Below are 15,324 nucleotides of genomic sequence, written 5' to 3' on the forward strand. Positions count from 1 at the left end.
GCAGTGCAGAGTTTTGGAAATTTTGAAGGGAAGGTCAGCCCATAGGCTTTGGAAACATTGTTCAACAGGAAAGAGGTATGGTACTGTCACAGATTTGGCCCATTGGTATTCTTCCAGAGATCTGGCAAGCCAGTAGTAAAGTCTGCTCTTCCTCCCCTACCTCATCTCAACATCTGTGGGGCACTGGGCCCTCCAGACCAAGGAGCAGAGGAGAGACCACACACGAGCACTCATCTTTGGGTTTCTGTGTGGAAACAACAGGTAAGGATCACTGGGCTCCTCCTCACCTGAAGGATGACTGTGACGGTGGTGGGAAAATGGGCCAGTTCTGAAGGTTATAATCAGAAACATTATGAAATACATTTATTAGATTTCCTAAATCCACATGAAATACAGGAGATGGTGTGTAAATAGAGGATATTTTTACTATTAAATCATCCACATTAAGGAAAACAAATTGTTTCTTGCTACTTCTGAGGATCCTAAGACCATTCTCCAAGTAGCTGCAGGAACTGCTCTCTGCACTTCTATTCAGAACCTTTAAATTGAAACATTACTGGAAGAGCACAGAGCTTCTTTAATGGGACTGTGCAAACCTGAACTGCCAGAATAGGAGTTCAGACTATTTTAATGTCCATGGAAACACTTACAGGATTTCATTATTTATTTCCTCTATGTCATTATTTATTTTCTTCAATGCAGAGAGCCTATTCTAAGAGATAAAGACCAAAATCAGTTTTACGCTCACTTCCATGAGAGTTAATAGCCCGTTGACTTCAAAAGGAACTGCACATAGCTCAGCCAAGCCTGAATTTGGTCCATATCGTATAAAATGAAATATGCTTATGCAAAACAAAATCGCTTAAGAGTCTTAGTGGATTAAATCTCACAGTCACGGAACCCACTACAGAAGCAGAAACTGAACAGTAGAAATACAAACTCTGGTACCTCCAGTTTTCACAGTAGTGTGTGTGAAGTGATTTATTTTTTGTGGGGGTTGTTTCTTTACTTAAACCTCCCCAGCCCTCAGTGATAAGCATGCTGCAAATAACGCAAGAGAGGGCATGCATATAATATTAGAAATGCCATAGAAATAGAAAGAATTTCCCTCTGAACAGACCTCAAGTTCTCCATTTAATTTTTGGTAGTACTGCTTTTATTAAATTAATTTCCATGACTACAAATTTAAGACCGAAAAAGAATTGAAGATGCCAAAAAATACTTGGAGAACCAAGTGGGAAAGCCTACTTTACACTGACCTCCAAACTGAAGCAGACAACGGGAAGAACAACCTTGGAGACCCACTTAGTCACAAAAATTGTGCAATACAAAGCTTCTCTTGGCTCTGGGATTCTTATTAAATGATCTGTCTTCCAGGAACAAATGCTGTGAGACACAAGTACAAAGAAGAAGGGAAGAAAGGGAGCTCGCTGAACTACTGCTGGGGTACTTCCACAGTCAATGGGGCAGATTCTCCCCCTTCCTGGATTGGTGCCTCTGTGCCACACAGGTGCAAATAGGGAATTCAGATCTGCCTTAAAGTTGGGTTAATTAAATCCTGTGCCTATAAATCTCTTGAATAAATTACATCATGATATTTTTAATCAAGTCGAAGCCAGAGCTGATCAGCCCAGAGGATCAGAAACCGAGCTGTGCCCTTACATCATTGCCTGGCTTGTGTCTCAGTGGAGAATAAAAGTAACTTCTCTGAGTGGCATCACAAAGCACCCAACAACCTTAACTGGATTCCACATTTGCAAAATGAGGACAAGACCAGGATCAGCTGCCACAAGTGAAGAGCAGCTCATAAGAAACTTCCCCTTTTCATCATCCCTTGATCCCAGCTACCTTCAGTAGAAGGGCCCTGAGTGCTCCTGCCTACCTCGGCTGGACACAAATTCATGCTCCAGAATGTTTTGGGTCATTGCAGTGAGGCTACAAAGGGCCAGCTTTATTAAGCACATCGTCCTGCTAGATTTCCACCTACGCAGCATTATTCTGTCCTTCCAGCACACAAGACACTTTCTTTTATACACCTACTGAGCACCAGATGAGCGCAGATAACAGCCCGTGGATTTGTTCTGATAGTGTTCAAACCAGGGCCAGCTGCAGACCAGATCCTACCAAGCACTGCTTCCAGTTCTGTTCATTTTTGTCCTGGAGATTCAGTGGCTGTTGGTGTCCTGCAGTACTTTCACTCCCTCCTACACTTGCACAAGCCATATTTGGCCCTGTACAGGATTTGGACTGGAACTTGACTGTGAGATGATCAATAGGTGTTGCTCGCTAATCAGGAACCGGCTGATCGCTGGGGTCTGTCCCAAACCCACGGATTTGAATTCTTCAGAGTAAGCAGTGCAATATCAGTGAATGACATCAGTAACTATTAGATGGACTTTCACATGTTCTGAGGAGTGAAAAGGCCAGTCCCAGCTCTTTTTCAAAAAGTATTTATTATTCAGGAGACCAGATAACTAATTCTCCTTTGTTTGGATATGGTGGTGTTACAGTTCAGATGCCAAAAATCCTCTCCTATAACTCATTTTGTACATTACCCTTTTTAATTACATGTTCTCTGTTTCATTCCTACACATTTTGGTTTAGAAACATTAACTAGCTTGACTGTATTGATCCAGATCTTAGCCTGAAAAAATTGCACTGTGTTCTCTTGAGGACTCTTCAATAGAAAGAAGCACTGCTCCTTTAACTTTTCTTTGTGACCCATTTTGCAGAGCTACTGTAATCTTTGTTGACCCAGTCTGTACCCACTCCAAGGTAATAATAACCTATCGATGTGTGCAGTGACTGATGTAGTGCTCGGTATTTGAAATAGAGCTTGACAAGTGTCTTGTACAGAAAAACATCGCCATTTTGTAGTTTGTCTTTTATCAGTACAGCTTTAGGTGTATTTTTCTTTCTGAAGCATTGGTTGGCATGAAAACTCCAATTATTGTTTTCACACAAGCTCCCAATCTCATTTGATTGTTCAATTTAGCACCTATTTCTTGGGCTGTTTCCGTGATACTGGACTAATTATTTTACAGAATTCTACACTGAATTTCCTTTACCATCTGCTGGTCTAATCAACCTAATGATCCATGTCCTCTGGCAGCAGACTGCATTATTCCTCATTATTTGCTCTGCTTCTTACTTTAGCACCATTTGCTCTGTAGATTGAGCGTTTGGCTCCAGTTCTTGGCTGCTGATGAGGGCAGTGACAGCACAACTTTAAGCAGATGTTAGATAAGGTTATCTCCAGAGTTATTAGTATCACCTGCTAGCACAAGTCAGAGCAGCCTGAAAGCCACCTGAAATGAGAGCAGGCACCATTGATCCCCATGGCTTCAATTACTTGAATCAATGGATCCAACAAAATCACAGGGAACAACGTTTCTTAGCTGAGCTCTGATCTGTGCCAGAAGAAAGGGGAGATAACACAAAAGCCCTCTTAATGCCTATATGCTACCAAAGATTTATCCTACCAAGAACAACTTAAGGGAAATTTTATGCTATCTTCCTGTTGTAAAGTAGCTTGTAAAAATCAAGTCCGTGCTTTTAAAATTTATTTTGATTGTTTGGTTGTAAAATTGTTAAGTGTATGAGTCAGGGCCCTTAACACTGACTCAGAGCTGCTAAACTGTAATGCTTGTGAAGCCATAAATAACTGTTAAATAACAAAATATCACCTTTTTTTTTTTTGTTTGGTTTTGTTTTTAAAATGTACAGCTCTCCATTAAATAGAAATAAGCCAGAGTTTCAGCAACAACTGGTGTTTAAGGTTAGGTTCTATGACCTAAGATGCCTTCTCCACCTTGGTGCTGCTTCATCAGAGGCAGCTCCAGTGAACACATCGATCCTCAGAGTCCTGAATGAATCAGCACACCTTTTGAATAGGAAAAAGCACTTTTCCTTGCAACCGGAGTGCTCCTTCGCTCAGGAGGTCACTGAAAGTAAATGTCTTCAGGATAAAGGGGGAGTGGATTTGAAATGCAGATGGATTTCTATATATCTTCAAAGGCAGGCTCCTGTTTGGTTTCTTCTTCATCGATGAAAATTAAGGGTTCTGTATTAAGTTCCCTACAAATAGATGGTGAAGTGCCCTAGGGTATCTGAAACACAAGGGCACACAACAGCAAAGACCTGAGAAGGGAGGCCTCTGAGACGGCAGCTGGAGGTGAACCAATGTTCTCTAGGCTGGGGTACAACTGCGTGGAGTCTCAGCATATAGCCTCAGTGTACGTACTAAAGCCTTCCCTAACATTGTATGCAGATGTGATGGAAAAGCAGTGTGGAGAAGCCACTCTGAATAACAAATTGTCTCTCTCTGAAATGAATACGTCAAGTGTTACCGTTGCAAAAAGCCAGTGAAGTTTCGCATACTGTCAACTATCCAGGAGTTTGCACAATGAATAGCTGTTTATCTGCTGTGTTTTAGAGGATATTTTTTTAAACGAACAGAAAGATTTCTATTGCATGTCCAACTGCCTGGAAGGGTAATGCACAGATAAGAAATCATTGTTGTGTTGAGGCTCTGCAGAGAGAACACGTCCTGGTCCCAGACGAGCCCAGCAATGTTTGCATTCTCAGAGAGAAGAAGAGCTAATCAAAGCTGTGACACGGTTAAGTTCCCCTAAATTAAAAGATAAGGAGGAAGGGGAAGTGAAGTCCCCAGGAAACCATTTGATACTTCATTTGTACTCAAGAGGCAACGCGACAACCATCACTGTCACAGGGAGACCTTGAGTTACCACTGAAGGAGCAGAGTGCTGCTGATTTGTTTCCTTGGCTTCTGTGCCCCAGAGAAATCTTACAAAGACAAGTATGCCGGAAGTTGGTAGTGTTGTTTGTTTCTTCCCTTCCAGAGCTTGATTTGCAATCAGGAGTGTAACCTTTGCTTTTCCATTTATCTTGGTTCATAGCTAAACTTGCCCACTGCTGAAGTTGAGGTGAAGGTGTTGTGTGAACTCAGGGGCCATGAATTCAAGGGTCAGGGCTTGCAGAAACATTCTGGATGGGAGCAGGCTGGATTTTCAGCAAATAAGATGCTCACCATCTGGAAAATTTTGTCTTGGGGGCTTGCAGTATTTTGTGTCACAGCAAGGAGATAGACATCCCTGGTGGGAGGTGCCAACAAGAAGGTGGAGTGGAAACAAGGGTCCTCTGTCACCCTGTGTCCCTCAGGGTCTGGACACGCAGAGTAAGAATTTTTGTCGTGTGATCGTGTTTTGAGAATCAGAAGACAAGCAATAGAGACAGTGAAGCTGGGAGTTCTTTCTCTCCTCCTTTTAACTGGACATTTTCCTTTTGTTTTTTTCTTTTCCTTCTCTATGTGAGTTCAGTTTATGATATTGAACAGGGCTAGGCTTCAATAATGCCCGCAAGCTGATACTTATTGCAGTCCTGTCCTGTGCTTTTTAAAGAGAAAACAGAAATGAACTTTATGCAATACAGAGATGGAGAATGTGCACAAAACACACTGGTCCTGGAATCTTTACCACTAATCTAATACAAATAAATGTAAAAATATTATTTCAAATGTAAGTGCGTGTTAAAGATTAAAATGTGTTTGAAGATGGCTGCATTCTTTGAGAGGGAGTATGTGAACCCCAAACTAGGCTTTTCTACTTTATAAAACAGGGTGGGAGTTGCCTGACCTGTATAGTTGAGGCCAGAAGGTTTGTTTAAATGAATTGCATTCATAAGAGTATTTGTCTAGAAAGACATCCATTACTTATGGGCTTCCTAGGACATGGGAATCAACAATCTTCAGATTCTGCCTCTGCTTTCAGGATCTAGCTGGAACTTACCTGACTTTAATTTCTAGCCTGTGAATCATCATATGCTTTTCTCTAATGGTAGGAAGATATCTACTACCATCTTCCTCTTCAGCATATATGCACAGATTGATCAAGTCCTCCTGTATCCTTATCTTTGCTAATCAGACATATTTGGGATGTGGAATACTTCAAGTTAAATCACGGTCTTCTTCTTTCACTGCTGTTATGACTTTTATCTGAATGATTTATAGTCAGTATCCTTCATTAATTGGGGAACAAGAATTACACATACCAGTTGCACCACTGCTGAATACTCCTACTTGATTTTCTTCTGCATGTGCATCCCAAAATCACATCTATTAGGATGTTCTCCATCATTCATATGTAATGTGGGTTATTTATAAATTTAACTTGGAAAATGAAATGCTGTGCAGTACTAAATTAAATAATATACAGAAATCCAAGTTTAAGCACTTAGTATTTGCTTTTAAAACAAAGATTCAACCAAAAATTCTTGGTTTTTTTTTCAGATATGTGATGAGTGTTGGTCCAGCTATCACAAGAAATGTCTATCTGGACTTAATGCTTTGTCTGCCTCAGAAATATCTAATTACATTATTACAACGTATAATTCTCTCAGTAGGACTTTCAGACACTACAGTCTCTGAAAAATTGGTCTCTGGAAGTGATCCTAGGAAAATGACTTTATGGAGAATTACTGTTTCTTTTGCCGGCATAATGCAGTTAATGATGCTAGCCCTACAAATCCAGCGCAATGTTATTACTCTTCATCATATGTATTTTAGTGCCCTCAAGATTTTTATTCAGTTTTCCTTGGGAAGGTATTTTGAATATGTAAAAAAAAATGAGCATCTTCTCTTCTTTATTTGTCAGGAGAGATAAATTTCACAGCATCTATGGGGGGGAGATGCCATTGATTTAATTGTTGTATTCAGTGTTGAGGCATATGACAAGAACAATAAGGAGTCAAATGCTCAGATGGCTTAAAGCTATTATGATGGGAACCACTCAAAACATTGATCCCATAAAATGTAAAACTGAAATACTGACATTTCTTTGCAGATTTCCAGTGCAGGAAGATGAAATATCTAGAGACCAATTCAGCTGGTAACAGTGCACCTGTTGGACACATTCAGTAGTATTTAAGAGACTTGTATTTGTTATACTGAAGTATTATTAGTCTGTTTAGCACAACATGTTGAGATAGTGGGAAGCAGGCAGAAGGACTGAACATGCAAGTCCTTCAGCAAGGAATTGTCATTCTGCTATTGGCAGCAATGGCAGTGACGCAGTTCCTGTCCTTCTCTACCTGGTGAGGTACCCACAGCTCCGTGCTCATCTCTCTGCTTACCCTCACAGACAAATAGTGCTCACAGACATTGAAGGGAGGCAGCAAGACATCCACTCATTGAGGGGCAGAATTACACAGCTTCCTATGTGAGGGGCTCTGGAAAATCAGGTGAAATTCAGCCAGTGACACGTGACTAAGAAGGCTGCAGAGAATGAATTGGTGCCCTGCCCAGAGCTGCTCCCTGCTCTATATGGTTCAGCCTTTTACAGCCTCCAGCTGAGTTCAACAAAGCTCTTCAAAGTTTGGTGGAACCACTGGGAATGCTGTGTCTGGATGGCACTAGGAACCTAGTCTAATATCCACTGTCATTTTGCTATTGCTCTTTCCAATCAGAAATAACTGCTTTGAGTAAAAACAAACAAAAAAATAAATAAAGATGGTTCTTTCAGTCTTTATTTGCTATACACTCGAATTTGCTTCTGATAAGCAAATATTAATCTTTTGCTTTTGTATAATACGCAGGAACTAAGAACAGTCTTTTCTTGATCACTTCTCTCTATATTTGAATAATTGCAGCAGACCTTTTTTTCTTCTTTGTGAAAGTTACTAAGGAGGGTTGGGGCAGGGTTTACCATCTTTTGGTATAGGTATAGGTTTATTTTAAACCAAAATGTTTTAAATGTCAACAATTTTGTTTTATCAGGCACTGCGCAAAATACAGGAGCACCAAGGGGAGGTTCAGCAACCTTGTCATGCAAGAGGAACTATTTAAACAGCACTTTCATCAGGGAACAAGGGCATACACACTGAGAAGAGGATCCATCCACAGCATTCTTAAAGGAAGCTTCTAAACCTCTCTGTGCTCCTAAACGCAACTTCTGTGTGCAGCATGAAACCTGGCAAACAACTTCATTTTCGAGTCCTTTTCCTGCGCTGTCCACTTCAGCCATGGTTCTGGAGCTGATGGCACATAAGCTCTGCCAGCGTAAGCTGCCAGGTCTGTTGCGAGGTTTCAGGTACGGCACATGACTGTCTCTTACAGGGACGTTTAGCATGGCAAAGCTTGGGTGCACCCCAGCATTCACTATAGAGCAGCTGGGGTTTCTCCTTGCTCCTCAAAGGTAGATGCTAAGAACACCATAACTTGATATGGCTGGACTGTGGTCTGCTGGTCATGGACAGGTTCTGTGGTGTCTGCAAAAAGTGGCAGAGAAAAGCAAGTCTATTGTTGGTCTGTCAAAGCTTGCTACACCAGCTCTGTGCCTTCCTGGGGAAATTTTGATGGTTCTGCAGGCTGGAAATGATGGGGGTTTTTTGTATGGCTCTGCTTGGGGCCCGGTGGCTGTTCTGGTGCAGCACTGCCAGAAAAAATGGTCTCAAGAACATGCTTCACTCTTCTAGCCCTAGCAGTCTGCACAGGCAGCAAAGAGTACAGATTCTCAAGCAAAATGTGTGAGAGACAGAAGGGAGCCAGCCAGCTCTGCAGGTGCAAAGAAGACGGGAGGTGTAACTACTGAACAACAAGGTGGGTTGAACGGCACAGCTCCTTCCCATGTCGGCCAGACTGCAGAGGTGCTGGTATGTGTCAGATAAACATCTTCAGCTGAGTTGAGCAACATCATTTATTCATAAATGTCTCATGAGAAAGAAAGGCACACCATGTTCAGTCTTTCATGCAGCTGATCTGATTTGCAAAGGATCTGTAACTTACAGGTTAGCAAACAACCGCTTTCGTACTTGGAGAGAAGTGGACAAATGGTTCCGCTTAACCTCCCGCAGAGAAGATTGTGAACCCAGACACCACACTGTCTCTTCAGTTACTTTTAACAACAATGTATGTTTATAATTTTGCAGAAAGTACAGCAAAAGCATAAAAATTTAGATGTTTTCCCTTAAAAATGCAATTCCACAGAACAGTTTTAAAAGATTACATCAATTTCAATTACATTTGAAAGGAAAATTTCTAAAAACTCAAGACTGGGAGAGAATCTTACCTTTAATTATAATTATCTCTGCTAGAAATTTATGTTTTGTTTACTATTTTTATTTCATTTTGTGAAAACACGGCAGCTCAATAAGGTCATATCAGTGTTTATGAACTGAGTTCTTCTGTGATTTCAAAATTTTGACTTTTGTTACCACTGGGCACAAAAATCCATCCCATTGTCAGCACTGACTTTGGTGGTGGGGGAAACTCTGTTCACTCACAGTGAGACCCAAGGAGTACTTAGAGATTGTGGAAAGGTCAGGAGAAGGTGATATGATGGGACTTCACTGATTCCTTGTCTTGTATCCAATATTCTTGGGAGAAAGCAGAAGGAGATGAAAATCCAAGTGAGCTCTGTACAAAAGAGCTGACTACAAACAATTGAAAGTGATTTGTAGAGAGGTCTTTAATTCCAAGTCTGTCTGATTTATAGAAGAGTCAGGATTTAATTATACTTGTTGCAAAGCTTTCCCAACATTCTTAAGATGAGTGAGCACATACCTAAAGCAGCAAACTCTGCAAACCACTGATGTTAATTTCTCTTTATAGATCTTGGAAAAAATGGAAATGTTGTTTGAAGATCACGTGGCATTTTTTAATCATGCTAAATGGATGGCCAGTGTAATTGTAGGTCAGTCAGTCAATGTTACAGTAATTCCCAGTAAAATAATGGGAAATGTTTTTTTTGTCAGATTTGTGTGTCATAGGGAGAATTCCATACAGTGTTCAACCTCCTATTGTGTGGCATTTTGATTTAAAAATGAATGCTATCCAACACCAATAGTGCAGGTGCTAAGTGGATTAAAAAGTAACTGATATATTTTATGGGGTAACTGTTAAAGAAAATGTTTAATGGGAGGAGGTGTTGTTGTAGTGATGAGTTCCTAGCCCAGTGCTATTCTTTTGTTTGTTTGTTTATAAAAGAGGAACTGGCTAATGCCATTGCCAAAATTCTAGTGCAATGGTAAATCATGATAAGAACTTACACAAAGTAATTCGAACCACTTCATAAACTGAACACATATTGCAGGGAAAACAATACAAAATAATAATAATTTTAAAAAGCCTAGAAAACATCCTACTGCAGATTCTCACTGACTTAGACGGAGATTGAGTTTCATATGACATGTTTAACAGAATATGACAAGGCTAACACATCCATGAGCACAAATTGCAGTTCTGCCTGTGGAGACTGGAGCATTCCATTAGGATAAACAGGACTGAAAATATTCGTAGGTCACAACAGATGAATCATCTGACTGCAGGCAGCACCTGTGACAACACTGCACTGGGAAGCAAGAAAAGTTTAGCCTCACTGCAGATGGAGCCCTGGGCCTGAGCAGGTCTGATAATGTCTATGGTGTTAGCAGACATCTGAGTGGACCTGGGCCGGATGCTTACCTTTTTTTTTCATTCATTCTGAACTTCCTAGTCAATTTTTCTTCTGCTTCTCAAGTCAAAAGATCATTGATAAATTGACAAAGGATCAGAAACAAGACAGGAGAGTAATCAGCAATCTGGGAAATGCATATAATGGTGATTAGGGATCTCTGGCTGTTTGGCTTTTTGAAAGAGTAAGAAGTAAGTTGATCAGGGTCTTTAGGTACATATGTGGGAAGCAGAAGGCATCTTCTACGTTGCAGCTCTGTCATCTGTCAGACAAAGTTATAGCAAAATGTAATACGTGGAAGCCAAGTCTAGACACATAATAATTATTATTTGATAACCTAAATCTTCTTAGGAGTCTTCTTAGGAGACTTTCCCTGGACATTTTTTTGAACAAGTAAATCTGCAAAACAGACCTAATATTCCACCTCCATTTCAAAGCCCTCATCTAGGTTCTGATGAGTTACTGTCCTTGGCTCTGGGGCCCCCAGGCAAGGCACAGCAAGGAACGCTACTAAGGAAGTAACTACAGTATTTTTTACTCAGAATTATTTTCCTTTATGAATTGCAGTGCTTGAAACTGCCACATCCTGAAGGCAGTTTCTGTGTGCTGGGTCTCCCCAAGACCAGCCATGCCAGCACTTTTCCTCTCCTTGGATGGGGCATTTCCTGTGATGGTGGCAAGGACAGAGGTTCTCGGTTGCCGCTGGCTTCTGCTCTTTGTGGTCTTTGTGCAGAGAGACAGCCTTCATGGCCCCACACTAAAATCCTGCCTGGTATGGCAGGCACATGTGATGCTGGTGGCCCTTGGCCTTGTTCCCCCTTCTCAGTCCTGGTGGCTGGTGAGGACCAAGCCAACACCGTCAGTCAGGTCCTCTGGCCTATGGTGACTTCTGCAGGACTTTGTTTAAACAAAATGGGATTTCTTGCTTGACACAGAAAGCCCCCAGACTGTCAGATATTTTCCTAAACACAAGTCCTAAAGACCAACTGCAAGTTTATGGCGTGGAGGCAGGAAGTTCTGGGTAACTGGTAATGACCTGTGTTTTGCTGAAGAGTCTATTACATTCAGTTCTCTGAAAAGATATATTATGAATCAAAAATCAATTCAAAAGCTGAGAAGTTCATTTTGAGAAATAGTACTGGGGGAAAAAAAAAACAACAACCAGAAATGTTCTGTTCCAATATTTTCAAAATGAAATGGTCTTGTTTTTCTTATCTAACACTGCTTCATTCTAACATTGATCTAAGTTTAGTGTTAATAAATGGTAGAAATATGTGAAAAGGGAACAATATATCCGACTGGATATTAGTTTTCTCTAATTTATTTTCAGTTTGGCCACCAAACAGAAAAATCAATTATTCTTACAACTCTATTCACTATAAATAAGTGCTTCTCTTCCAACACACTGCTTTCCACAGCTTTCTCCTTTTTCATGGAGACCTATGTTTGCCAGATACAGTAATTTGTGGTTTTCTCCAGATGATATCTTTTTATATTTTCATTCACATAAGTTCCCATTCGTCTTTTCTACTGTTAGTGGTGCTTACAACTAGTTAGCCTCTACTACAAGTTTCATTAACATAATGTTTATTGCCTCCTTCAGCTAATGAAGCTATTAATTAAAATTGTATCTAACAAGAACCCACAGGGTATGTGTACTAAATATTGCTCAGACATGGTTAAATATTTATTTTGATTATTTTTATTGTCTTCCAAAAGGTTTTCATAACACTTTGTACTAAGCCCAATCAAGCCACTTGGCATATTTTGAACAAGATATTACAAAGTACAATATCATGTCCTTCTGTGAAATCAGAATGCGATCTCCCTTCCCTAATAATGTCCTGTAACTGGAAAAATTTGTGTTTGATAAAACTTACACTGTGTTAACTCTTATGGTTTATTGCTCATTGGTTTCATTAGTCTCTTCATTATAGTGGTTATGTCCATTAATTTTCCCCATTATTGTATGCACGCTTACTTCATGCAAGGAGTGTGTGTTATTGCCAATTTCCCACTGTGAAACTCTTGATACTTTTTTCAGAGCTATTAAAGTGTTGGCTCTACTCAACAGCTCTTTACCTCTGTGTCACCATTGAAATGAAAAATTGTTTTAGAGACATTTCTGAGCCAAAGATTATTTCAGCAGTACACACGAAATAAACATTTATTCAAATGACAGCCTGGAGCTAAAAACAAGGAGACATTTCGGAACTCTGTTAGCAGCAGGAGAAAGACCAAGGGACTACAAAAAGCGGTGTTTTGCTTATCAGAGGAAAGGACAATTTATAACAGATGACACCAGGGCTGAAATCTTTGTTTTTCTTCACTACGCCTATCAAATTTGCTTATATGGTTAAGATCATTAACATTGTTATAAAGAGTCCAGATGTAGAATAGGAATAGGTTGGATACCACACAGAGTTTGCTGAGCAGGGGAGCTCATGGAAATTGCTGAGGAAATTTTAAATCTTTCAGGCAGAAGACTGAGGCAATATTGTGGTGTCCACGGGGGATAAGAAGTTTTAGATTAGAAAGATTAGAAAAATACAAATACAATGTCTACGTTTAGAAAAGGGTAAGGGAAGAATGTAAACACAGAACTGAAGGAGCTACAGATTCATCTGCCAAGCATTAACTTCTAGAAAAACATAGAAATAACCTCTTTTTGTCTTAATGAATACAATAGAACAGGGATAAGTAACACCTAACATGGATATATTGAGGAATAATCATTTTAATTTATTCTGTTCTATTATGGGATAACAGGACTTCTGAATAAAGACAAAGATATAGGTGGCCTCTAACTTGGTGGATTTTGAGGCTTTTCATACCCTCTTATGTAATATTTTCATAACCTGATGAGGAAAATGTATTTCAGGTAAAGCTACTGGAAGGTTTGTGCACAAATAGGTGGCAAGGAGCACTTAAACCAGTAGCTACTCCTAGCTCACTGAAATACTCGAAGTGTGTGTCTTCAGCAGTTCCACAGAAGTCTGTCTTGTGTTTGGCATCATTCAATATTGTTATAAATGTCTTGAACAATGAAATAGGTTATATGCTTATTAGTTCATTAGATTGTATTAACCTAAGTGAGCTGCAAGCACTCTGGAGATTTAAGTGGCTAAGTACATAAGCATGATGCTGTGCACAGGTTCCTATAACCTGCTTGTCATCCACGCTAATTAAGCACATTAACATCTTGCTAATGTGACTATATTGCTTTCAGTAGCTGTGATATCCCTGAATGGCACTGCATTATACTATAGAGATACTCAGTATGAAATAAATTCCATGCTTTTCCCATTTAATCTCCTTCCCCAGTTTTTGTTCGGGTCACAGTTCTGGTTTACTGGCAGGTAAACTTATGTTTATCCGTTTCACCATAACTCCATCTGGAAACATAGTAGACATAGTTGCATCATGTTGTGTAGTGCCAGGGTGAATGCTTGCTCTAGGCTACAATATCATCTTGTGCAGCATGATAATCACTCTCTGCAGCTCCCAAGCTTTCCTTGCAGATTTGAGTATTGATCAGGGCGCGTGCATCAGAAAGGTCTGCTGTGTTCCTGATGTCTACACTAGAAGAGTGGCAATTTTCTTGCTTTTCCCAAAAATATATGAGATTGTGGGCATCTACAACTGAAGCAGATCAATGCCAAGAAGTTAATAACACCTACTTGTGCTTCATTATTGTATAGTTATTAAATTAGGAACAAGCAGAATCACTATGCAGCACACTAACTGGCTTGCCACTCAGGTAAAGTCACTGGGCTGCTTCAGCCCTACTGGAATTTAAATTCTGGAGATCAGAAGGTTTTTCTGTTACATTCTGAATGATCTGTTGTTTAGCATTCCAAGAAGAAATATTTGGAAATATAGGAAATATATATCTGGATGGATTCAAATGTTAAACAAATTAATATATTATTTTTTCTGGTGTGAATTAAAATATTTTTAATCATTCTTCTCTGCCTGAGAACATCATAGGTCACATCCTGATTGCACTAGTGTTACCTTGTTAAGGGCCGAGAGGGTACTTCAGTGCTAACAGATATTCTTTTTGAAAGTTTCCTTACTGTTACATTTAGCATCATATAGCCTTCAGTTAAATGGCTCCTGGGAGTAAAGTTGCAGCCACCTACACGATGCTTGGGGTCTGGAAAGAAAACCGTAAATGCATCTTGGTGGCAGAAGAGTTTTTTGTGCGTACCTTGAACTAGGCTGGTCCAGAGAAATGTATTTCTTCCTCCATGTGAATTCCAGCCTAGGAAACATACCTTAACTAAAATTTATTATAGGAAAAACATGTATAGAAACCAGCCTTAACTGCACAGTTGTCTTTGAAGATGTACAGGATATAGCCTGCAGCATGGTATTTCACAGTGCCTTTAGTATTGAAGCTACTGACCCTCTGGCAAACAGCTGCCACAGCAAGAGAGGCAAAATTTCCATCGTTGCTGGAGAAGTCTCTGATGGTGTGTGTGAACGGCACAACACAGCAAGCCACCTGAAAGCTCTGTCTGAGCTAATTAGCAGCGCTGACAAGCAGGATGTGCTAGCAAGGCAGAGCACTGCACGGTGAGAGAGCGACCTGACTTGCTCGTAGCCCTTTATAGCAAGACACCGTGCTGGGCAGTGCTGCACATTCTCAGCATTGTAGGAGAGCTTAGAAAGACAAAAGAAGAAGCACTTCTTGATGGGCTACAATGGGAGAGTTTAGAACCTGATAGATTTTGGGAGAATAAAGTGTTTTATTTTCACCACAAGGTGTTTCAGAGCAGTTCTGCAACTCCTCCAAGTAGCACAGGCTGTGGGAAGGAAGCTGAGCTGTGTCAGAGGGTGCTTTTTTCCTTCT

This window comes from Numida meleagris, chromosome 1, assembly GCF_002078875.1.
Source record: "Numida meleagris isolate 19003 breed g44 Domestic line chromosome 1, NumMel1.0, whole genome shotgun sequence".
Taxonomy (NCBI): domain Eukaryota; kingdom Metazoa; phylum Chordata; class Aves; order Galliformes; family Numididae; genus Numida; species Numida meleagris.